Raw genomic sequence first — 23,700 nt, forward strand, 5'->3', positions numbered from 1 at the left:
CCCTCAGGATATCGAATCAGTCAATGGCGTATATTATGTCAAAATTCAGATCGCGCTTCTTCTCGATCTTTCCCGGTTTGCTTGTACCTAGCAAGCCACATCTCCATGGAGGCATGGTGCAACATACAAAAACAATTCACTTTCTCCTTCATTGCAGCATCCATCCTTTTTTCTACCCCATTTCCAACCACCACATCTCCAATTAGTCTAACATCGTCCTTCAACAATCGTAGCATACTGTTGTCGAAATCCACCTTGTTGCACAAAGCCTTTCAGGGTTTTCATGAAGTGCTCCAAGAAGAACATCCATCATGTATGGACAGGTCCAGCAATCTCCACTTCATCTACAAGATGCACCAGAAGGTGGGTTTGTATCGTGAGCATGCTGGTGGGCAAGTACTTCTCAAAGAGATAGACCATCTCCACTGCTCCCCACCTTGCGTATTCAATAAAAGATGTCTTGATCTCCTTCTGTGAGATCCATTGCACTAAATTTGACAACATGTAAATCGCCCTGCATATTTCTGGAGTAAAGCATCCTACAATCTCAATCGATAGTATAAACTGCCACAAATGAAGAAGCATTACGAACAATGACTACACTCCAAATAGAAAAATATGCATGCCACTTACAATCCATTCATAGTACAAACCTGACATATCTTATGCCAATCATGGGATTTTAGCCCTGGTAATTGGTCATCTTTAGAAAATGCAGACCTGAGAGAATGCATCATACCCATCAAAGTGCAGATAGACTTGATAATTTGCTTCACAAAAAGCACTCTTCTTTTGTGGATAAAACCCAAGGAGCGCAAGGTAGCTGCAAGCGACCATCAGCACTCGACTACAGCCAAAACGCCTCCATCTTGCCTACCTCCTTCAAATCCATTCGTGCCCCTGCAGCGTCTCTATTTCCTGTGATGTGGTCCCATAGTAAGCTACCCACATTCTTGACAACATGCATGGGATCCAAGGTTGATCTATAAGTGGGTCCAATACGGCAACTTATAGAAAACTAACAACTGTCGCATTCTATTTGGATGTGACTCCATGTGGACCATTTTCAACTCTACACGTTCATTCGTCTTAGAGGTCGTCCAAGAAAACCTTCCCTCAGTTCATGACCCTTCGGCAAGAAAGCGGCGTGTCCTTAATATACCATCTTGTTCATGGTTCATGACCTTCAAGAGTCTAATTGTGGCCCACAAAATGGACATGCATGATAACTTGAGGTAATCAGACCTGTCCCAATACCTCTATCCAGTGAATACAAACTTGAACGAGCTATGATAGATATTACCAATAAGAACAAAAGCCTACTTACCTAAGCACTCCCCGAATCTTGGAAAGTCATGCATGGTCCACATGAGAATGGCTCGAATATCGGCAGACCGTCAACCATCACGCTTGCTCATATCTTTCATAGTGACCCCCTCCTCCCACAAAATATTACGCTTATCAACTAATGGACGAAGGTACACATCCATATTCTTGACTTTGTAGTGGCCGGGAACGAGAAGCTAAGGATGAGGTGTTCTTTCTTCGTAGAGAGCCATGGAGGGATGTTGTAGTTAACTTGAACTATAGGCCACACAGTGTAAGAAGTTGAGTGTAGACCGAATGGGTTCATGCCATCCATAGCAAGATCGAGTCGAAGATTCCTTGGCTCTCGAGCAAAGCTTGAAAAGGTAGAGTCAATGTGGCTCCATGCGCGTGAATCCGCTAATATTCATTGGACTCCATCTGTGGATCTATTCTGTGCATGCCATGTTGTCAAGCTCGCCACGCTAGACATACGAAACATGTGATGTATACGACGGATAAGCGGAAAGTTTCTAAGAAATTTTTGAGGGATGGTTTTCCCTTGCAAGTCCCATTGATACCTATGAGCACCCCACTTCGGACATGTCTCCATAATCTCGTACTCTCTTAGAAACAGTACGCAATCGTTGATATATACATGGATGCTCTTGTAGTCCATGCCAAGCTTTTGTAAAACATGTTGCGCATCATCATGAGGCTGAAGCATGGTATTTGCAAGTGGTAATATATGATACTTTGGTAACCTGAAAAGAAATCATAAAACACCTTGAAAAAGCATAGTTATTTTTTATGATGGTGCTGAAGAGAAATCAATGAAGCATACGTAGAAGGTATCTAAACAACTCGATCACACTCGCATCTCTCCACCCGTATTTTGCTTGCACACTTAGGAGTGCAAGCAGTGTCTTCAGGTGAGATACTCGGCACCCACCATATAATGGTATGGATGCTTTCTCTCTAAAGCGGATCATATGTCTCGACACTTATGGGCATCAATGCATCAATCATTGCCTCCATCTTAGGCTCCAAGATTGTAGGAAAATCTGCAAGGCTACCTTTCTCCTCTGGTATTGACAGTATAGATTAGCTAATACCTTCCAAGTGGTGGATTGGCTTAGGCACTCCATCTATCGCATGCCCACAAATTCTTCTAACTGGCCGCAAAAGGGTGCAATCCTCCTTAGGATGAGACATCACCTCCCTGTAATAAATTTTACGGCCACATTAAATATTTTTGTATATGATATTCAATTAGTTTGTGAATACAATGCATGATTGATATACATTTTTCTTACTGTTTGCTCAAAATCTGAGATTGCCTAATCAATGTTCTCTTATTGAAACTCGCTGAAGCATCATATGTGTTCTATAGACAATCGATGTTTTCGTCTAATTTCTAGCTTACATTAAGAGCAAGGACATGGGACACGCTGATTAAGATATGCCTCGCGATCTTGAACATCACGACCTTCATCGTTTTCCATTTGGTCTATGTTTTGACAAACGATTTGTTTTTGTTATCATTCTTTTTTTCTTTCTTAAATTGTTTGAGAATGGATTTCTTCTCTTGTAACCCAACAGAATTAACGTATGTAAAGTCTCCACCCACCTACGGATAGGGCCTATAGTATGTAAAGTCTAATATGCTATGCATGGGGACGAGGAAGTAGCTACCCTATGTCAGAGTATTCCTCGTCATGTCGTATTGCACTAGACCTCGCCACCTTTTTTCCTTTGTGTGCGATTCGATATGTAGAGAGTAGAAGGAGGTAGCGCAAAGCATGTCAATAAAACCATCCGTTTACCCCCAAGTCCAATCTCTCTTTCGCTTTACTGAGCCTGGATACACAAGCCTTCCATGCCTTTCTGAAGCATCGAAACACACCCAAGGTACACCCTTAATTATATATATATATATATATACCTCACTCTCTCTATTACTAGTACTACCACCATCTCTCTCTCTCTCCCTCCCTCTCTCTCTCTCTCTCTCTCTCTCTCTCTATCTCTCTCTCTCTCTACTACTACCACTACTACTCCTATTACTCGCCTTCCCGAAGCGTCGAGCACACCCAAGATGTACCTTTAACAAAACCTATCTCTCTCTCTCTCTCCCTCTCTCTCTCTCTCTCTCTCTCTCTCTCTACTACTACCACTACTACTCCTATTACTCGCCTTCCCGAAGCGTCGAGCACACCCAAGATGTACCTTTAACAAAACCTATCTCTCTCTCTCTCTCTCTACTAGTACCACTACTACTATTAATACTTGCCTTCTTGAATACACCAAAGGTGCACCTTTAACAAAACCTCTCTCTCTCTCTCTCTCTCTCTCTCTCTCTCTCTCTCTCACTACTACTACTGCTGCTACTGCACCTTTAACAATACCTATCTCTCTCTCTCTCTCTCTCTCTCTCTCTCTCTCTCTCTCTCTCTCTCTCTCTCTCTCTCTCTCTCTCTCTCTCTCTCTCTCTCTCTCTACTAGTACCACTACTACTATTAATACTTGCCTTCTTGAATACACCAAAGGTGCACCTTTAACAAAACCTCTCTCTCTCTCTCTCTCTCTCTCTCTCTCTCTCTCTCTCTACTACTACTACTACTGCTGCTGCTGCTGTTGCTGCTGCTGCTGCTGCTATTGCTGCTGCTGCTGCTGCTACTGCTGCTGCTACTACTACTGCTGCTACTACTACTATTACTACTACCACCACTACCACCACCACCACCACCACTACCACCACTACTACTATTACTAATTGCCTTCCTGAAGCATCAAACACACCCAATGCGCACCTTTAACAAAACATCTCTTTCTCTCTCTCTAATATTGTTGTTGGTACTGCTGCTGCTGCTGCTGCTGCTGCTACTGCTACTACTGCTGCTACTGCTACTGTTACTGCTACTGCTACTGCTACTGCTACTGCTACTGCTACTGCTACTGCTACTGCTACTGCTACTGCTACTGCTACTGCTACTGCTACTGCTACTGCTACTGCTACTGTTACAACAAACAAGAAAGGAAGAAATTAAAGGAAATAAGATCTTACCCTCTCTTTCTTTTTTATCCATTCATTCTCCTCTCTCCCTCCCTCTCTCTCTCTTTCTTTATTATGTTGAAGTTTATTTCCTCTCTGTCTCATTATTTCTTTCTTTTTCTCTCTTTCTCTCCCTCTCTCATTTCCTATCTTTCTCTCTTAGTACACATCATTTTTAACAAAAACAAACAAAAGAAAATGAGAAAAAACAAAAACAAACCAAGAGGGAGCAATGCACTCACCGCAAAGGCGCGAGGATGGATTCAGCGGCTCCTCTATGCGACGGCGGCTCCTCTTCACCCTACTTGCACTCCCTCCTCTTCTTTGCAAACGGCGACGGCGGCGGTGAGAAGCTCTTCTTCTCCCTCTTTCTCTCATTCTCTCCCTCTCCCTCTCAAATGCACAATGTAGTTCACTCTCTCTTTCACTCCCTCTTGAGCTCTTTTGCACAAAATTCCACGCTCGGATTTCGGCCCACCTTTTTTCATCTGAATACCGTCTCTATTTGCATCACTATTTGCAATGCAAATAGCGATGCCGCTAATTTGTATTGAAAATGGACGTCACTATACTCCTATATCCTTATAGTGCCTTCTACTTAACGGATTCCTCATCGAGTGACCTCTCACCGTCGGCGAGGCTGGTCCAAAGCTCCTTGTGGTGATACAAAACAATCCCCCTTAGAGCACAGTTCTGCATCTAGTTGTGAGGGAGGCATAGCACGATCTTTTCTTTTATTATCTTGATTATATATCTACAATCAGATCTAAATGTTACAAGGACAATCAATATTTCTTGTGCAACCATCAATGCATGCACAAATTTTAAAAAAATAGCAACAATTGTTTTTAGCATAGGAAATAGCACAACCTAAATCTAGGGTTTCTCTTTTAAGGTCCCACCTTATTCTTAAGGTTTCTCTTCCTACTTGCAACTCTTTTTTGGGATATGCAAGTTATTTCTTGAATCTAATTAATTATGAGAAGTCTATTTTATCCTTATGAAAAAATCAGTATATCTACCCTAAAAGATAAGATGGCCATTTATGCCTATGGTAGGCAATTCATGCGTTGCCCTGCCCTAACTCGTGCTTAGCAGGATTACAAATGCTTTTCCAAGTCTATTTAGACTTTTGAATTTGTATCGAAAAAATCTTATCAATGTCCAACAAGTCCTACAGACTTTCCATATTTATTTAATTTCATGATACTGATAGTTTGTAGAGGGAGCTCACACTCTCGACCACCAAGACCCATAGACTGCTTATTCCTTTTCAATTGTTTCAAGCGAGTACCTATAGCTATCTCTCACTTAGCCGACACGCCTTCAATCCTACCGAGGTGTAGTGAGCTTACCTTGATGCCCAAATGAGTTGCCTCCTCCCTCAAACGTTTTGATAGCTCCACGATTTGTGATGCAAGATCAAGCATTCGCAAGCCTCCACCTCCAAGCTATATCCTCTAGCCACACATGAGACAAGAGAAGAGAAGAGAAGAGAAGAACAAGAGAGGAGATAATGGAGAGCTTCACCTCCAAGATCCCTCACACACACTCACTCCCTCACTCACTCACACTCCCTCCCTCAAGCACACACAAGCAAGCAAAGAGAAGAGAAGAATATGAGTCCACTTTTGCCACACACCAAAGAATGAGCTCTTCATTCACTTTTCAACTTTATATACAAAACCCTAAATCCCTTTTGGACGGGGGATGGTGTTGGATGGACTGGCCCTTGAAATTAAAGATGTAGTTGGGGCGGGTCCTTGACGCTGACCTTGAGTGGATCTCTCCCTTGAAATTGAAGATGTAGTTGGAATGGGTCCTTCCTCTTGCTTTTTGGGGTTGCTACACTGCAATCTTAGCATGGATTTTCCCATTCTTCAAGGTGCATTATCCCTTTGCCCATGTTGGTGTGATATGCTAATAAAATGAGTTATATTGTGCCTCATGCTTTCCTTGCAAGAGCCTTCGGAGGCTCTCCCTCATCCTTGAGAGACCCTTGCTAGAATATTCGGTGCTTACCTCCATCCTTTCTGAGCACCTTGCTAGAATATTTGGTGCTTTCTATCATCCTTGAGATAGCATCCTTCATCCTTGACAAGGCCTCCCTCATCCTTGAGAAAGGACCTCGCCAAAGTAGTTGAAGCTCCCCCATGTTTTTTCTGAGGTTGCCATCTCCTACACTGTTTCTGCTTGAGCAGAATGAGCTTCTTCATTCACTTTTTGACGGGGGCTTCCTTGGTTTTCCTCTACATCATGTGGGCTCCATGGTGATATATTGTGTAACATTACCCCCTCCTAGAGGATTGAAAGTTCCATGACACTGGCAATTTTGAGTTGATGAAGATTCGGTGATTGAAAAGAGTGGTCATGCGAGTCGATGATGATAGGGTCTCGTGGGGATTGGTTTTGGGAAAAAGTTGATTAACCGTTTGAGATGGTGGGGGGAAAGAATTTATTGCATGGATGATGGGGCCTCTGAAGTGGATGGATTGCAGCTTTTGTTTGTGCCTGAAAAGAAAAGAAGGTTCACTACCTGGGGGTGTGTCTACCTTACTATGTGGTGTCTTGTGCTTGTGCTAGTGGAACTGGGAGTTGGGTCGAAAGCCTGGGTATTGTCCCACACTTGAGGACCCTGTTTGCATAGGGGGAGGTGTTGTGGATGTGACTTAGGGAGACAGGTCTTAACCAAAGGTGAGCATGAGCTCCCCTTAGTGTGTTATGCCCTTGATGTACCCTAAGTATGCGATGGGGGAAAGGACTAGGGAGTTAGGGATGGAGCTCGATGATTGAAGCACTAGACATGCCTAACTTGAGGATCCCTAGATGGAATGCTCATGGCCTATGTAAAGTGAAGTGATCTAACTACTTTGCTCGTGAGGTGCTTCTTCTCCCTCTTTGTTCACCCCCTTTTTTTTTAATTACATGGTCACGATGAGAGCTAGTCTTCGTCATCTAAGTGGGGTGGAGACGAGGGACCTAAGAGATTGATTCAAGAATTGTCTACTATGCAAGTACCCTTTGAGGTTTAGGCAGACTTGTAGAGTGATTGTAGAAAGAAATGGATGATTGCAACACGTAAAGCATCTATCATTCATATCTTTGAGGAGGGAAGAGAAAAATGAAGGGAGAGCAACAACTCACATCATCAATCGAGTCATGGCGTGGTTGTCTATGGCATTGGGATCAAAATAGAGGGTTGGAAGGCTGCATTCCTATGGAATGGTATCTTACCTAAGTAGTCTAAGGTAATTACATGTGGTGATGAACGCAGGGTCAGGGTAAGAGGAGAATTCATTTACAAAATAGACTATAGATTCCTCCAAATATTCACATGTGAAGGCAAGAGCCTCTTCAGGATTAGTACAATTAGAGTTATAGATTATAGGAAAGTCGTATCGGTCGTGGACATTGGGGTCAAAATCCACTCCTACTCTTTGAGGGTATGGCATGAAAGTTGGGTTGTTCCGCTCAAAGGGCAAGATGTTACAAAATGCCAGCCAAGTGTCCATATTTACATTGTGGATGCACCTTCTCCATGTGGATTGGCACTCGTAGCCAGGCACAAATCTAGGCACTTCAAAAACCTTATCTTGCTAGAAATCGGCATCTTCTATGCCCCATAGGGTGGGGTTCTACTCTCTTTCAACCATGCCCCATAGGGTGGGGTTCTACTCTCTTTCAACCAGCCACTTCTCCCCGAGTCTCCCTCCAATGTTAATCACTTCTTCCACCACTTTGATTGGCAGAATCTCATGTAAGTTGGCGGGGAATCAAAAATTAAGATCAATGGGCTTTCTAGCCATCTCTTATTGTTCCCAGATCATCAGGTCAAAGTGGAAGCTTGCTGGGAAATTGTGCTAACTTGGTGGGATGGACGCACATGGCCCATTGCCGGTTTAGTACCCAATCTCTTTCATGCTTCCTCCACCATCTGCTTCCTCTTTTCTTTGATTGCAACTTTTCTTTTTGTGGAGCTATCAAGTTGTTGCTGATCTTTTGGCCATGGAGGGGAAGCAGGATGTGGGACTAATTCTTTGTCTTGAGGTCCCAACTCAAAGCTCGGTCCAACCCCCTCTCCTTGTTGGTCTCCTTGGGTTGCTTCTTCTGTGATGAAGGGGATGCAATGGCACTAGAGAAGAAGAGGAAGATGTGGGAGAGAAGAGCACACACAATGTAGGTGCTGTCAAGAGTGATATGATGGCCTTATTGCACTTTCATATTATATATGAATAAAGAATGGGTGGTCTATGTACATGGGTAGGCCTAGTGGCCTTTTACCCCAACAACCTCCCACTAAAAGCCCAATGGGCTAGGGAGTAAAAAAAACAAGGAAAAAGAAAAAGAGACAAGGTGAGAAATCATGATATCTTACCCAACGCCCAATCGAAAAGCAAGTTGTGCAATAAGCATCAAGAACCTCTGTAGAAGAGTGAAGCATCACCAAGTCCATGACATCCAAAAGACAAGTGATCCCACAGTTCCATACAACGGAGCAGTTCAAGAATGCTTCTCATGAAGCAAGCACAACTCATGAGTGCAAGGCTGTAATGCGTAAGCATTAGAGTAGTGCATAGCATTAGGGTGGCACATAGGAGATAGCTAAGAGCACATAGACTCTCCAAAGTCAATCATAGAAGAAGGGCTAGCATCCCGTTAGATGGGGTCTCAAGATAGTATGCGGCCTTAGCAAAGTGAAAGACTGACATACAACTGTAGCATCAACCATAAAGCGCACTGAACACGCATCAAGAGGCTTGAGAGATATCTGCATCTCATAAAAGATAGCATGATGACTGTGTATAACCTACTAGGCATCCAAATCCCATAACCTATAAGCCTAAAAGTCACCATCTCCATAACCAAGGAGGATACATCTGTGTAACATAGGCATATCTAGCATACATACAAATGCCTGGCAGCCAAACATCCTCAAGTAATCATAGGAGGGTCTCATGCCATTCCATGCCTTGTGTGGTCTAATACCATCCAAAGTCAGACACAATGTCCTATTAAGCAAGTAGATTGCCGTCATAAGGGCCTCAGCCCAAAAGCCATAAGATAACCCAGCTGTGGTTAGCATGGAAGCAACCTTTACCTATAGAGTCGGGCACATGCCATGAGCAATCTTGTAATACCATGGCCGTAGGAAATCAATGCCAAATTGCTGACAACAAGACTAAAAACTGGGAGAGATAGCATGACTCTCATAATCCATCTACAAGCACCTAGGCCTACAACCAGTAGAATCCATAAACATGTCAAGCATAATTGCGGCATCCTCAATTTTTACCAAGGGAAAAGCCCAAACACAGTAAGTGGCAGGATCCACGAAGGTCATAAAGTACGATGCTCCACCAAGTGACTGGGAAGGCATAGGTCCATATAGTGCACAATGGACAAGATCTATAGGATCATGCCTTTCATGATTGCCATGAGCCAAAGGGGCTCTGGAAGGACCATAAGAACAATCAGGGCAAGCATCAAGATCTACATGTGACATAGGAGGCAGGAATGAGTCTGAACAAGACAAGATCTCCATCTCTCTGTGGTGCATATGGCCTAGGCAATAACGCCATAACAATGCATGTGGTATCCAAATAATTGCAACCATAGAATCTCCCACATGAGAGACATGCATTGGGTAATGAGAACCAACTCTAGAACCTCTGGCTAAAACCAAGCAATCATGATAGATCTTCCATGACCTATCCTAAAGAGAAACAGAGTAAGTTACATCATGCAACTGACTGACAGAAATCAAGCTCTTACTGAGCATGGGAACATGTAGAACATCCCTGAGCATAAGAGAAGTCCCATAAGGCAAAGCTAGGTGTATGTCCCCTATACCAACAATAGCATAAGTCTGCTTAAGGCCCAAATCAATACATCTGTCAACCTCCCTGTAAGAAAAGAACCATGCTCTATGAGGGGTAATATGACAAGATGCCATAGATTCCAAAAGCCAATCAAAGGCATAGGCTGGATCACTGAGTAAGTAAGTTGTAGGGAAACAAGATGACAAGAGTACATGCTCTATTGTATAATCATGGGTAACAACATGTACCTCACCACTAGAAACAGTGGTAACACCTGTTGCATCGCTGACTCTCTACTCATGTCAAGTCTGTCTCTGTCTCTGTTGCTCTCTAATTCATCTAAAACATTTTCTTTTAACATGCCCAAGCTTTCCACAATGGAAGCATACAACATTTGTAACTGAAAAACATGTAGAAGATGACAAGGAATCCAAGTCATCATGAATGGGGCTATCCGTAGTGTCCACGGAACTCAAGAAGTTGAGGGCTATCCCAACAAAGGGAACCTGCTCATAAAGAAAATCATCTACAAGTACATCAGTGGGGTGGAAGCATGCTACAAAGACTCATGAAGCCTCAACAAATGAGAGGATATAAAGGCATTAACCAAGGATGCAAAAGCTCCCACATGAAAAAGATTCATAGCCAACTGCATGACATAACCAACCATAGTATGGTAAAGCATAAGACATATGTCATAAGAGCATACGGTATTCAGCCATGAAGTCAGCCCATAAACATATGCATATGCATAGCTCTGTAGTACATCATGCCACCCAGGAACATCCAAGCCCACTAAAGATTAACAAGTGGCAAAGCATCCTACAAGAGTCAAGCTCCAGGAGAAGCCCAAACATCTGTACAACAACATCCAAATAAGCGGCTCTGTAAGGTACAAGATAGTACACAAAGTGCATAACTGGGTAAGCATGCATAGCATCTACTCTCTGACATGCATGGGCAACAAGAGCCCAACCAGCATAGAGGCTAGGCAACAAAGAAGCAAGAAATCTGTAACTTCATCCCAAGCACTATAAAGTCCAATAATCGACCAAATAACTCACAATAAATCCAAGCACCAATGAGCATACAAAGCTCAATAAAACTCTGCCAAGACAATGAAGCAACTCTGCTCAATACATGTCTACATCAATTAAACATCCAGGGATCCATAACATTGGAGCATAAGGCCAAGTAGCATCTGAGGTCGTAATGGAAAAAGCCAAATCAATGTCCAACTGCTCCACAAAAGTCCTCATATGCAAGTCTTGTCAAGCCCAAACATCTGCCATACTGAAGCATCCACCAAGACATAAACCCACATGGGTAGCCTAGACATATAAGCAGTCATAAGTGGAATGCCAGTTGTTGCAAATAAAAAAATGATAATGAACCATAAAAATGAGCTCTACTTCTTGCTCAAAAGCATCCCAGGAGCAAAAAAACCATGTGGCATCATCCAAATACATCAATACATAAACCCAAATAGGCGGGACCACCCCGTGACCAATAGGCATAACCCAACTGTAGCATAAATAGCTTTAGTCCTGAATTTTCTAGCAATAAATAAAGGTCCAAAATTGAGCAAATAGTGGCTCAATCCAAGCTCAAAACCATAGGCAAACCATAGGCACACTTTTCCATATGTATAGGCACCAACTGGGCATAATCAGGCATCAAATGACCATGTAACATAAGCATAAAATGTAATGACAGGGGGCTGCCCTATTTTGGGCTGCCTGTGGACTATGTAAAAGAGTCAATGGCTGACAAAATTCAGCCCCAAAAGCATCTCACATCATAGGCATACATTTCCTGATATGTAAGCCCCATCTGGGCATGATCGGGTATCAAATGATATGGGTAAACAAGCATAGCCATGAAATGTTGGTTGCTGCCCTATTCTAGACAGATCTTGGGAATGTTCAAACAATTCATGGCTGAGCTAAATCAGCTCCAAGCTCAATTCCAACCATAAATATCAGTGCCCAAACCCAAAGCCAAGTGTTAGGAAGCTTCAACAAGCCATAACCAAGTGCCAGATAAAGTAAATGAGCTAGGGTTTGCTGTAAATGCTTGGGAGGACAAGCCGAAATCAAGCCTACTATTGTTTATATAGCCAAGAGGAGCTCAAGATCAAAGCCCCAAGTCATGTGTAAGTGCCCAAGCTCAATACTAACTGCCATGGCATCTCAATAGACCATAAACAAGTGCCACGTGGGTGAGGAGCTATTGTAGATCTCTCTCATGCTAGAAAAGACATCTATCAACATGGCATGATTGAGCTAGTTGTAGGTATGGGGCTCGGGGGATGCTACAAAGGTTGCAAGTGGTGGGGGTGACCCCAAGGGGCCAAAGAAGGCCACTAATCAAGCCAAAGTTGGAGGGGAAGCTTCAAGCTTCACAAGCAAGCTCAACAATAGTTGCCCTCTTCAAAAGCCTGTTGTCCATGAAAATGGCTGAAGTGAAAATATCATACCTCATGTGGGAAAGGTCGAGAAGAGGCCGGGAAGTGCTCATGAAGGACCTGCTTTGATACCAATTGAAGGGGATTCAATGGCAGTGGAGAAGGAGAAGAGAAAGATGTAGGAGAGAAAAGCACACACAATGTAGGTGCTGTCAAGAGTGATATGCCAGCCTTATTGCACTTTCATATTATATATGAATAAAGAATGGGCAGTCTATGTACATGGGTAGGCCTAGTGGCCTTTTACCCCAACATGTGAACCCTATTGCACTTATTTCTTGTGGTGTCAAGCCTACTTGTAATAGATATATTCGTTGCTCTTTAAGGGTTAGGCTGACTCCCATGGGTCGCAATGGCATCTGCAAGCTTTCCCATAGGGCTCTGCACACAATCCCTAGCTTCTTTTTAATGGCATCCACAGCCTCTCCTTCCTTTGTCTGAGTGACATCATGCAAGGGGTTGAGAAAGGCGTGTTGATGGGTTTCAAAGGCCACTTGGGCAACCACCGCTCTGCTCTCAACTAGTATTTTATCACTCTCTACCTGAGCCAAGAGGCGCACCAAGGTTTTGACTCTCTTCTTATTACTGAGGTTTGCCCAGCCTTTGGCTCTCTTCTTCAATTCATCACGGTCTTTCCCTTGCCTCTAAGCCAATACTATGAGCCTATGTTCTTGATCTTCAATTTCTCTTTTGAGTCTCTATTGTTCCTCATGTTCCAAGGCTACCTCTTGTTTCAATTTTTCTATTTCTTTGTGCAATCTAAGGGTCTACTCTTGTCTATATACTTCTAATGTTGCAGTAGCATCCTTGAGATTCATCATTTCTGCCTGTAGCTCTTTGCATAACTCTCCCAGATCCACAGCATTTTGTTGCATCCTCATGAAGCTTTGCTTTTCTTCTGTCAGCCTTGCCTCCCACCATCTGTCATCTCCTTCCTTTGTTCTAAGTGCTTCTCTCGACTCGTGTATTTCTTTTTGGCACATGGCCACCCATATGGTCTTTTCCAATTGGAAGGCAACCACCAACTCCTTCTCAGCTTCCAACTCAAACACTACTATTCTCTTCTTCTCCTTAGCTTTTTCTAATTGTGAGAGTAGCTCTTTGACATATTCATCGTAGTCAGCAATTGGCATCAGTGTTGTGGAGATGGGGAGTCATGGAGGTTTCCAATCACTTTGTCGTTTTGGGTCCTATCTTGATTTGGTGTTTGCCTAGTGCCGGTCTCTTCTACCCAATGGTTGTGGTCTCCACACTCCTCTCCTATGTGAGTTCCTTATTGATGAAGTACTGCACCCAGGTCATGAGATTGTTGGCATGTACTATGGCCGAGGTGCCTTGATGGGGCATTGTTGCTGTGATGGTGGATATAAAGAGGGTTGAGATGGGGTCGATCACGGCTTTGCCCTTGCCTTAAGTCACTGTAGGTGGTGTCATGTCCGGTACATCCACACTTGAGCTTGGGCCTTCATCTCTTTGTAGGCTGAAGGTGCCCAACTCATCTTTCCTACCTTGCTGCTTGATGGACAAGTGCGTGGCTAGCATGATGTCCTCCTCTTCCTTCCTCTTCAATTCCTCCTCCTTTTGAGCAACCTTTCTTTTTCTCTCCTCTTCGGCTTTCCTCAATTCTTCTTCCAGTCTCTTAGACTCTTCCTTCTCTTTCCTCTTCCTTTGCTCTTCCTCTTTCTTCGACCCCTTCTTCGCCTTTTGTAGGTCTGCTTTTTCCTATGTCAGCATTTTCTTGGGCTGTTTTGGTTTCTTTCTACTAGATCTGGCTTCTGGCTCTCCCTCCTCTTTGCTAACCATTCTTTCACTTGACTACTCTTCTTCATGATGGGGCGATGACCTTCCGTGTGTTTCATTGGCTCCTTCCTCTCCGTTCTACACCTCCTTCATTGTTCTTGAATGAGAGTGGTCAAGATTTCCCATACCCGATGAACGAGGCTTTGAATGATGGTTTCTTCCTCTCAGCTCCCTTTGATGCCCGGGATTCCCCACCAGTTAGCTTACTACCCAAGAATAGTGCCTTAGTGGATTGATCAATGGTTTTCCGCATGTAGCCGTTCCAATCTATTTCATCCAGCATGTGAGCTACCAATATCTCCAGCATGGGTACACTAATTCTGTGCATAAGGGAGTTGTACCATTAGCTAGAGAAGAGGGAATGGATGACTTTCCTGAATTCTAATTTATGGTTCAGGGATGTCCTGAATGCTTATGTCATTGTTTGTCAAGACTTGCTCCTTCCTCATGTTCAACATGGCATATACATCCCTCTTCTGTCTTCTTTTCACCTTGGGTTTCAAACCTAGCATCTTCTCCACCAAGGCTGAGCTGAATTTGAATTTGCTTCGCTCCTTCTCCCCTCCCCACAGTCACCTTCCCGCATTCCTTGTCAGGGTTGTAGGTCCTCAACAAGTCCACACACTTGGTGTGGTTGGGATCCTATTCAAACTTCTTGATGTACTTGGCCAGGTTGCATTGCTCCACGACCCTTTTTGCAGCCTCCTCCTTAGCCACCACCTCTGCAATGTTATGGATGCTTCGGAACTTCAACTAGTTGTAAGCACATTTTTTGAGAAAGAGACCATACTTTGCTCTTTCCTCATCTGTGAATGGAACACGGTGGGCACGATCTTGTTGTGCTGTCATCTTCAACTCCTATCATAAAACCATCGTTCACCATTAGCATTTTTAACCTTGAAGATAACAGAAGTTGATCATGATTTTATGGAAATATGACATGCTTAAGCATAAAAAGAGAATTTTTCTTCGAGCAGCTCTATTCATTGTCCAAAATTTTACAACACTCTTCCTTAATCACAAGTTCATTTTCATCTATTTTGGGCATTGATCGAGACTTTAATTTTTCCTTGCGTGTTTACATGTTTGACTTCGCCTCTTCATTCCACCTGTTGATTTCACCTTACTTCACCTTACTTCTACTTCACCTTTCCCCCTCCCCCCTTGGGAATGAGAAGAATCCTTCCTAGGATTTAGAGGTTGAGAGGTCAAGGACCTTTAGTGCTTGTATTTGGGGATTTTACTTCCGCATGAGCCAAGTATAAAAATTTGGATTGTATTCTGATTGCACATAATAGTGATTCATGTCAAAAGCATAGATGCCAACTTGAGTGATGTAGGTGAGAACATTCATGAGGAAGTCACCGGAGTTTACTCAACTAGCGATGCGTAACTCCTCCTCGGTTAGAATTTGATCTAGATACGGGTGGGTCAGGAGGTGCCCTTCTAGAGGTCGATTACGGATGGTGGTCAACACCCTATAGGAGATTGGAGCTACGTAAGTGGGGTCATACTCCGAGGTTTTGATGGCACATCATTGCTCGGTGTTAATCATGATTTGGTAGCCCTCGTGTGTGCCTCTACCAATACTTCTCATGCATTTCATGTTCACATACATCTTCATAGCAACTCGTCTTGCCCCAATCTATAAAGTTGTCTTGCTATCAGTTGATAGGATAGGATTTTAAGAATGAGTCACCTAAGTCAAGCCTTCTTGATAGTCCAACCAGGGAGACCATACTCGAGCACTTAGACTATGTCATCTGCCTAGTATGGCATCAAATCAGCTCTAAATAAATCCCTCACATTGGATAGGTGAAACAGATGCGCATCTGGAAATTCTCCGGGATGCCTTGTCCAGCGACCTCTCCTATGGGTATGCACGACATATGGTCAACCATGTAGTGCTACTTCCCCTTGCATACCACAATGAAGAAGTCAAATTCTAAAAGGAGAAGTAACTATCGAGCAATGCATCTCGTATCACAAGGCTTATTAACAAGATAAAGCAATGCTTGATGGTCAACAAAGAAGGTAAAAGGCATGGCTAACAAATAATGCCAAAATTTATTTACAACAAATACCATGGCTAAGCCCTCTCTTTCCATTGTTGAGTATTTCATTTTTATATCTGTGAGTTATCTACTAGCAAAGCTCACTGGATAGTCTAGATTGTGTTCACCAGGCTAGCACAACACAACTCCCATAGCGAATTTTAAAGTGTCATGTAGACATGGAAGGTGATTGTCCACCAATCTGAGGCTCGTAGGATTGGTGCAGTGGTTAGAGCCTTTTTCAATTCCTCATATGCGTCTTGGAATTCCTCGGTCCACTTGAATATAATCAACAATTTGTATAGAGGTCTAGCAATCAATGCATAGTCAACACAAAGCGCTGATAGTATCCCGTGTGGCCTAGGAAGCATTGAACTCCCTTGTAACCGAATGGGGATGGAAGATTGAAAATAACCCTGACTTTTGAGAATTCTGTGGCAATGCCGTTCTTCGACACCACGTGACCTAGGATGCATCCGTGCTTTATTCAAAATTGGTACTTCAAGGGGTTCAGCGAGGCAATATTACCGACATCATTCAAAGACTGCTCATAGCTTATCTAAATGTTCCTGCCATGTAGAGTGAACACACAAATCATCTCTACGAAAACCTCTAACTCCTTCCTAAGCATGTCTTTGAAGATGGTACACATGAGCCTTTGGAAAGTAGCTGGTGCCAAAGAGTCGAAGAAGATGGTCATGCCAATCTATTTCTCTCTGGAAGGTAATGGGGCCATAGCAATGTTTACTGACCTTTGCATCCTTCTTCTCTGAGACAATGGGGTAAGATTCTCCAGCACCTCATGCAACTTGGCTTCATTGAAATCCTCGGAGCAATCTTCTTTTGAAATCAACATTTCCATCACAAGATCTTGACCAATAGACACTTCAATGCTTTTACATGACACGGAAGGATTTATTTGTGCACGAGTTTGCACCATGTATTCAATCTGTTTTTGCTTTTGTCGACACGAGCCATCTTGCACAGGGTGATCATGAAAACCAACATGAATAGCACATCTTGTGGTATTCACTTTGTCAAAGGGAATACAGTAGTATATATATGCAACACAAGCCTTTACACACTCAGGATACATTCCACAATGTGTACACCTCAGGGTCCCAACCTCAGGCTGCAGAGGGCCAGTTGATGAAGGAGGCCTCTTGAACTTACCTTTCCACTGGGTCTCATTAGCAATACCAGTCCTCTCTAGATATGGAAATTCCAAGGAGAAGCATCTAAGATAACCACAACATCTGCTCATCCTCACTGTGACATTGAAGAAATCTTGAGAAACAGTAGTGTACTCTGCCCATGTGCGCCCATCATTCTTTTGGTCCATTCCATGCATTGAGTTGCCCTCGATCAGCTTAGGTGGCAACTCAAACATAATGTAGCCATTGTATGTAATTGGTAGCTCATCCACCTTTTGTATCTCCTTGACAGATGAGTATGCAACATGAAGAGAACTAGATAAGGGAAGCCTATCCAGTAGAACTTGCACACTCATTGAGTCAGTCATTTGCTTTATAAGAGGGATATGCTTAACTTGGAGACTATAGACACTGCTTTGTCCACCATCTAGTATGCATCCCTTGCTACAATCTTCTAGTCTCATCAATGGCATGGTCGTGTATACACCCGGCTGTCTTGTTGCATGCTGCACTTCCACATCAATATCATCACCAATCTCAAAGTGACTCTTAAGCTCTTCCAATGCCACCTCACGGAAACATGAGTCATACCTTATTGACAAGGTACTGAAACTACCATATTTGATTTGCACAGTGTTTGGCATTGTTGCTAAATAGGTAAATAGTCCTGTCTGTGTGAATGTCTTCTTAAGAAGACAATAAACACAGTTAGAACCTCAATAGAGTTGAAGAACAATCTATGCAAAGGGAACAAGATAAGAGTTGTTCTTCAAGTAACTGTAATAAGATGGCGATATGAAAATAGATCTCAATATGAAAATAGTAATTGTCAAGGTTAAACAGTCATGTTAATAATAACCTTTACTTTTTCCATAATGATAGGTGTGTACTAAATATACACACCTAATGGTCACTAGCACGTCTAGTGATCATTAACTCCACCTCTGTCTCTCTCTCTCTCACACACACTCTCAATCATTACATGCACTCTCTTTTGGTGTTTTTATTTACTAGCACACACAAACACTCTCTCACATTGATGGTCGTTACACACACACACTCTATCTTTCTCTCTCCCTCTCTTGCAACAAAAAAAGGACACCTCTAATTAGGAACTATAGTCCCCCTCTGCACTAAATATTCACAATAATGGCCACAAACACATCTGATGGTCATTAACTCCACCTCTCTCTCTCTCTCAATGACAATCATTACACACACTCTCTCTTCTAGTGTTATTTATTTACTAACACACAAATACTCTCTCACACTAATGGTCCTTTCACACACGCACGGGCACACACACTCTCTCTCACATGATAGAGAAGAAGACACCTCTAAATAGAATCTGTGGTCTCTCTCTCTCTCTCTCTCTCCCCCCCAAACAAGCAAGCAGAAGGAGGACCAAAACAACCTCGCACAGAGGAGAAGGCGGACCGATCAAGCAAGCGAGAGCAAGTTTTTTGTGTGTCAATATGGGTGCGTTTCAAAACGCAGGTACAACAGGGGTGATGCTTCTGTGAGTCGACTGTGAAGAGCCAGAGGCTTGTAGCTTGCATCAATCAAAGCCACAAGGTAGGTGCTTCTCCTCTCTTGGGTGTGTTTGAGGTTAGAGTGTGTGTTTCAGCTACGTTTCAAAATGCACTCTCAGTCACGTTGGGGCTTCCACAAGGCCTGCTCTGGCTCCAACAAGGTTTACTAGTGTGTTTTACAACGCAATTCATAACCACATAGTGGGCAATCAGAGAGTGTTGATGTGCCTTCTGCAGCTCGCAAAGCAGGGGATCTGCGAGTGATGCAAGGCCAGTAAGGCGGCCCTCTAAACTTTGCAAGAGGTAGTCCGTGTAGGCGGAAGAGAAGTATGAAGACTTGCAAGAGGCAGTCCATGTAGGCGGGAGGGAAGTATGAAGACTTGCAAGAGGCAGTCCGTGTAGGCGGGAGAGAAGTATGTATGGCCTGTTTCAAGTGCGTTTCAAAACGCAGTCGTAGTCACAATGGGGCTTCCTCTTCGAGTCCTGCAAGGCAGTAGGAAATGGAACTGCAGAGGCCAGAGAATTGGGTGATTAAGTGGTGCGTTTTAAAACACAGTTCTTAACCACACAGTGGGCAATCAAAGAGTGCTGATGTGCCTTCTGGAGCTCGCAAAGCAGGGGATCTGCGAGTGATGCAAGGCCAGTAAGGCGGCCCTCTAAACTTTGCAAGAGGCAGTCCGTGTAGGCGGGAGAGAAGTATGTATGGCCTGTTTCAAGTGCGTTTCAAAACGCAGTCGTAGTCACAATGGGACTTCCTCTTTGAGTCCTGCAAGGCAGTAGGAAATGGAACTGCAGAGGCCAGAGAATTGGGCGATTAAGTGGTGCGTTTTAAAACGTAGTTCTTGAGCTTGGATTGCAGTAACATGCGAAACCCGTAATGTAATGTCACATCTATTAAGGATTCCAACTTCTGCAATCTGACTGGATAGCTCATGATCTGTTACAAGCAGAGAAAAGGGCTGCGTTTTAAAATGCAGTGAAATTGGATGATGCTAATGTATGCAGAGCTATTGATGCCATTTTATGTGGAGCACAAAGTGTTGGATGATGCAAGCAAGTGAAGTTGCATGGATGTTACATGGATTGCACCTAGATTAGGGTGCATTTTAAAACACAGTAAAAAATGGATGAGGCTTTTGTCTATGATTGGGCAGACAACGTTTGAAGGCCAGTATAGTAATTAGACTTGCTCTTCAAACTAAAATGTTACATTTCATCTAGAAGACAGTCGCCAAGTACTCCAAGAATAGAGTTTGAGACATTATTTACTTGGTTTAAGACATTATCTGCCATTATACTTGCAATGTTTGGCCATTTAATAATGGATTACTCTCTACAAGCTCAGTGCTTTGTATTTTGTAACAGTGTTTTATACTTTGTTTGCATTTTGTAACAACGTTTTAAAACGCTTGCATTTTTTAGCCAGAGTGAGATGAGACTTTTGTTTCGTGAATGTTGCAGGTCAAACGATCCAGTTTCTCACATGTATCTACTTGTGTTGAGCATCTCAGCAGAGATATTGCTGGTATTTTGAAAAGCCAATCTCAGGTACTCTTTGTGCATATTCAAGTAATACAAATAGATATATATTCAAGCGCTACACATGTACTGATTCTTTTATGTGGTATTTCAATCATGTCTCCACGAAGGGCCAGAGACAAAGGTCGTGCAAGATCATCCAAAGATAATTTAGTCACTCCACAAAAAAGAACTCGTGGATCATCCCTCTCTACAGTTCTAGAGGAGGGTACACCAACTATAGAAAGTGAAAAGACTTCAAGTGTTGTAGTGGGGATTTCAGATCCTCGACTGCAAGAAGAAAGTGAAGAAGGAGATGACACAGTGGTGGGGCAAGGGTCTCAACTGGTACAGGAGGAAAACGAGGAAGCAACAAGCCAGGTTTCCGATATTGATATGCAAATGGTAGGATGTGGAGATGTAATAAGTCAATGTAGACTTCTATCTCAAGAAGTTTGCCCTCGTATCCCCTTGTGTCGTATGATTGCACATGCTGTTGTTAGAGGGATTTGTACAGACATGTCCTCTTTAAAAAGTGCATTTCAATATGAGGGTTATTTACTAGAGAAGGGCTCATTTGTTGTGTCTGTATGTAAGTATAAAGGAGAAGAAACACTAATGACCCCTGCCATAGTGTCAACTTGGTCTCCTCTATGGCGTGAAGTGGATGCAGAATTTGAGAAGGAGGTCTTGGCAAAACCAGAGTTCAGGTTCTTGTCTGGTAAAATGTTTTACGTATGGGAAGGAAATCATCGGTTGACTGCTTGGATGGAGTTGATCTCACAAATGTACAAAGAGAATAGAGCTCGCCATGTCAGGGTTGTTTGTTCTCTTATTGATCCCACACGGATTTCAGAGATTGCTCTTCTCGCTGGACTCCAAAGAGTCAATAGGTGAGTGTATCAATATTTGTTACAATGAATTGACGTCTATACTTTTATCTATAGAACTCAATCTTACAAATTTTCCTTTATTAGCATGAACGAGTATGCCATCGTGAAACCTAGCTTCCAGGATGTACTTTGGGACTACAACAATATCTTCAAGTGTGACATCAATGCATTCTTGAGTGCCTTACCCCAGGATCAACTAAAACTGTTGGAGTCCTTGAGAGCAAAAGATAGCAGTGTCAAGGGAAAACAACAATGGTATCCACTGACAAGGGGGTACTTGGCAAGATTGGTATTTCAGGTAATACATGTCATGGTTATTATTAAGAGGGATTATAATAGATAAGTTTCCTTTTTAGGGTAAAATTTAAAAGCTTCTCTTTTGTTGTGAAGGTTGAGTATACTTCAAAACTGAAAAAGGTTGAGGATTTGGTATTAAACACAGTCTCTATTGAGAACAAAGAGGAGACATTGAAAAAGGAACGTGCCAAGATACATAAAAGATTGGCAGACAAGATGGGCATGGTATGGCCCCTTTGCTTCTTAGTTTACTCCCCATTACACGTAAATCTCTAAATATAGGTTTCTTATCCACTTTGCAGGCTCTTAATGTGCTTGATCCCAAGCTAGGGGATCAATGGTTGGATAGAATATTTGCACTGAAGTTTGATAGGCCAGACTCAGTGATTACTATTGCCAAGTTGAAATTCCTAGCAAATGCTGATATGAGGGAAGAAAAAATGCTCTCTCTCTTGGATGCAAACAAGAGATTAAAAGATATGTATGGTATGCCATCGTCGGATAATGAGTACAGATTGTAAGTGTCAATTTGAAAGCTTTTGTAGTCTTGATATTGCTAGTATCATGTGTATCTTGTGATACTAATAGATTTGATTTTTTTTGTTAAGATGGTTGACACGGGAGTGCTTTTTGGAAAAGGTTGAGGTCGAGGCTATTCAAGCATTGGAAAACTTGAAAAAAATGTGTGTTTTAGGTACACCATTGGATCTTCCACAGGATTACTTATGACAGGATTACATGGAGGGTGTGAAATTAGAGGCTAGAAAATATATGTTTGCTCACGTAAGAGCAAGAGAGCAAGCTATAGATGCACAAGGATCAAAGAAGGTGGAAGGTCCTCAGCGCCGAAAGAGAAATGAAATCATAATGCCTGCATATCGAGTTGTCTACAGGTAGATTTGTTGCCATAATGAGCTTAACTTTAGTTGCTCTTTGTTTATTTTAATATCTTGTGCTAATACGTCATGCAAAAGTTATCTACTTCATTTGACTGGAGAGAATAAGATAGCCAGGGTTCCAGATCATTGCAAAGGATGGATTGACAGAGATAATGAGGAAGTATGCATGTATCCCAAGAGCATGCATAATCTCTCTGATTGGGAGATCGACCATTGCCCTTGGTGGGTGGATCTTGGAAGTGGATATGTTTTGGCAAGAGAGAAGGAATTGCACAAAGTGCATTCCAAAAAATCTGTTGATACATCTCTTGGGGATCGATGCAATACACGGTCTAAAAAGGAGACAAAGAAAGAAAGTGATGGTAAGATTATATTTTGGGTGCAATGGTTGTGAAGTTTTTTTTCCTTGTTAAAATGCGAATCATTGCAAATGCTTTGTGCTGCAGCAATGCAAGAGAGAGAAGACAATAGTCCCAAACAACATGAAGTGGAGCAAAGGAGTAGCGTCCAAGGAGGTCGAATAGATTATATCATTAGAGATCGTAACACATGTTGCATCCAATTTATACTCATATATTCTTGTTTATTGCAGGGCAAAGGGTTGCCATCAAGGAGATCATTCCATTTGTATTTCTTCCTTGCCCACTAAATGATATGCATTCCAATAAAGATGATCACGTGATAAGTTATGGGTGCATGATGGGTGACTACATCTCTATGGGGCAAGATTTTATTGCAGGGAGAAAAAATGATGCTTACAAGACAATACATGTGTTCTTTTCTAGGCTTGCAAAACATGATATGACATATGTACGGAATGGGAAGCATGTGAAATGGGCTTGCGATGTTGTCTTCATTGACTTTCCTACTGGATGTTTGATTGATAAAGAAACCACCTTGCCTGCCT

The sequence above is a fragment of the Lygodium microphyllum genome, unplaced genomic scaffold (genome assembly GCF_053477565.2).
Source record: "Lygodium microphyllum isolate KBCC unplaced genomic scaffold, Lygodium_microphyllum_v1.1.10 scaffold_94, whole genome shotgun sequence".
Classification (NCBI taxonomy): Eukaryota; Viridiplantae; Streptophyta; class Polypodiopsida; order Schizaeales; family Lygodiaceae; genus Lygodium; species Lygodium microphyllum.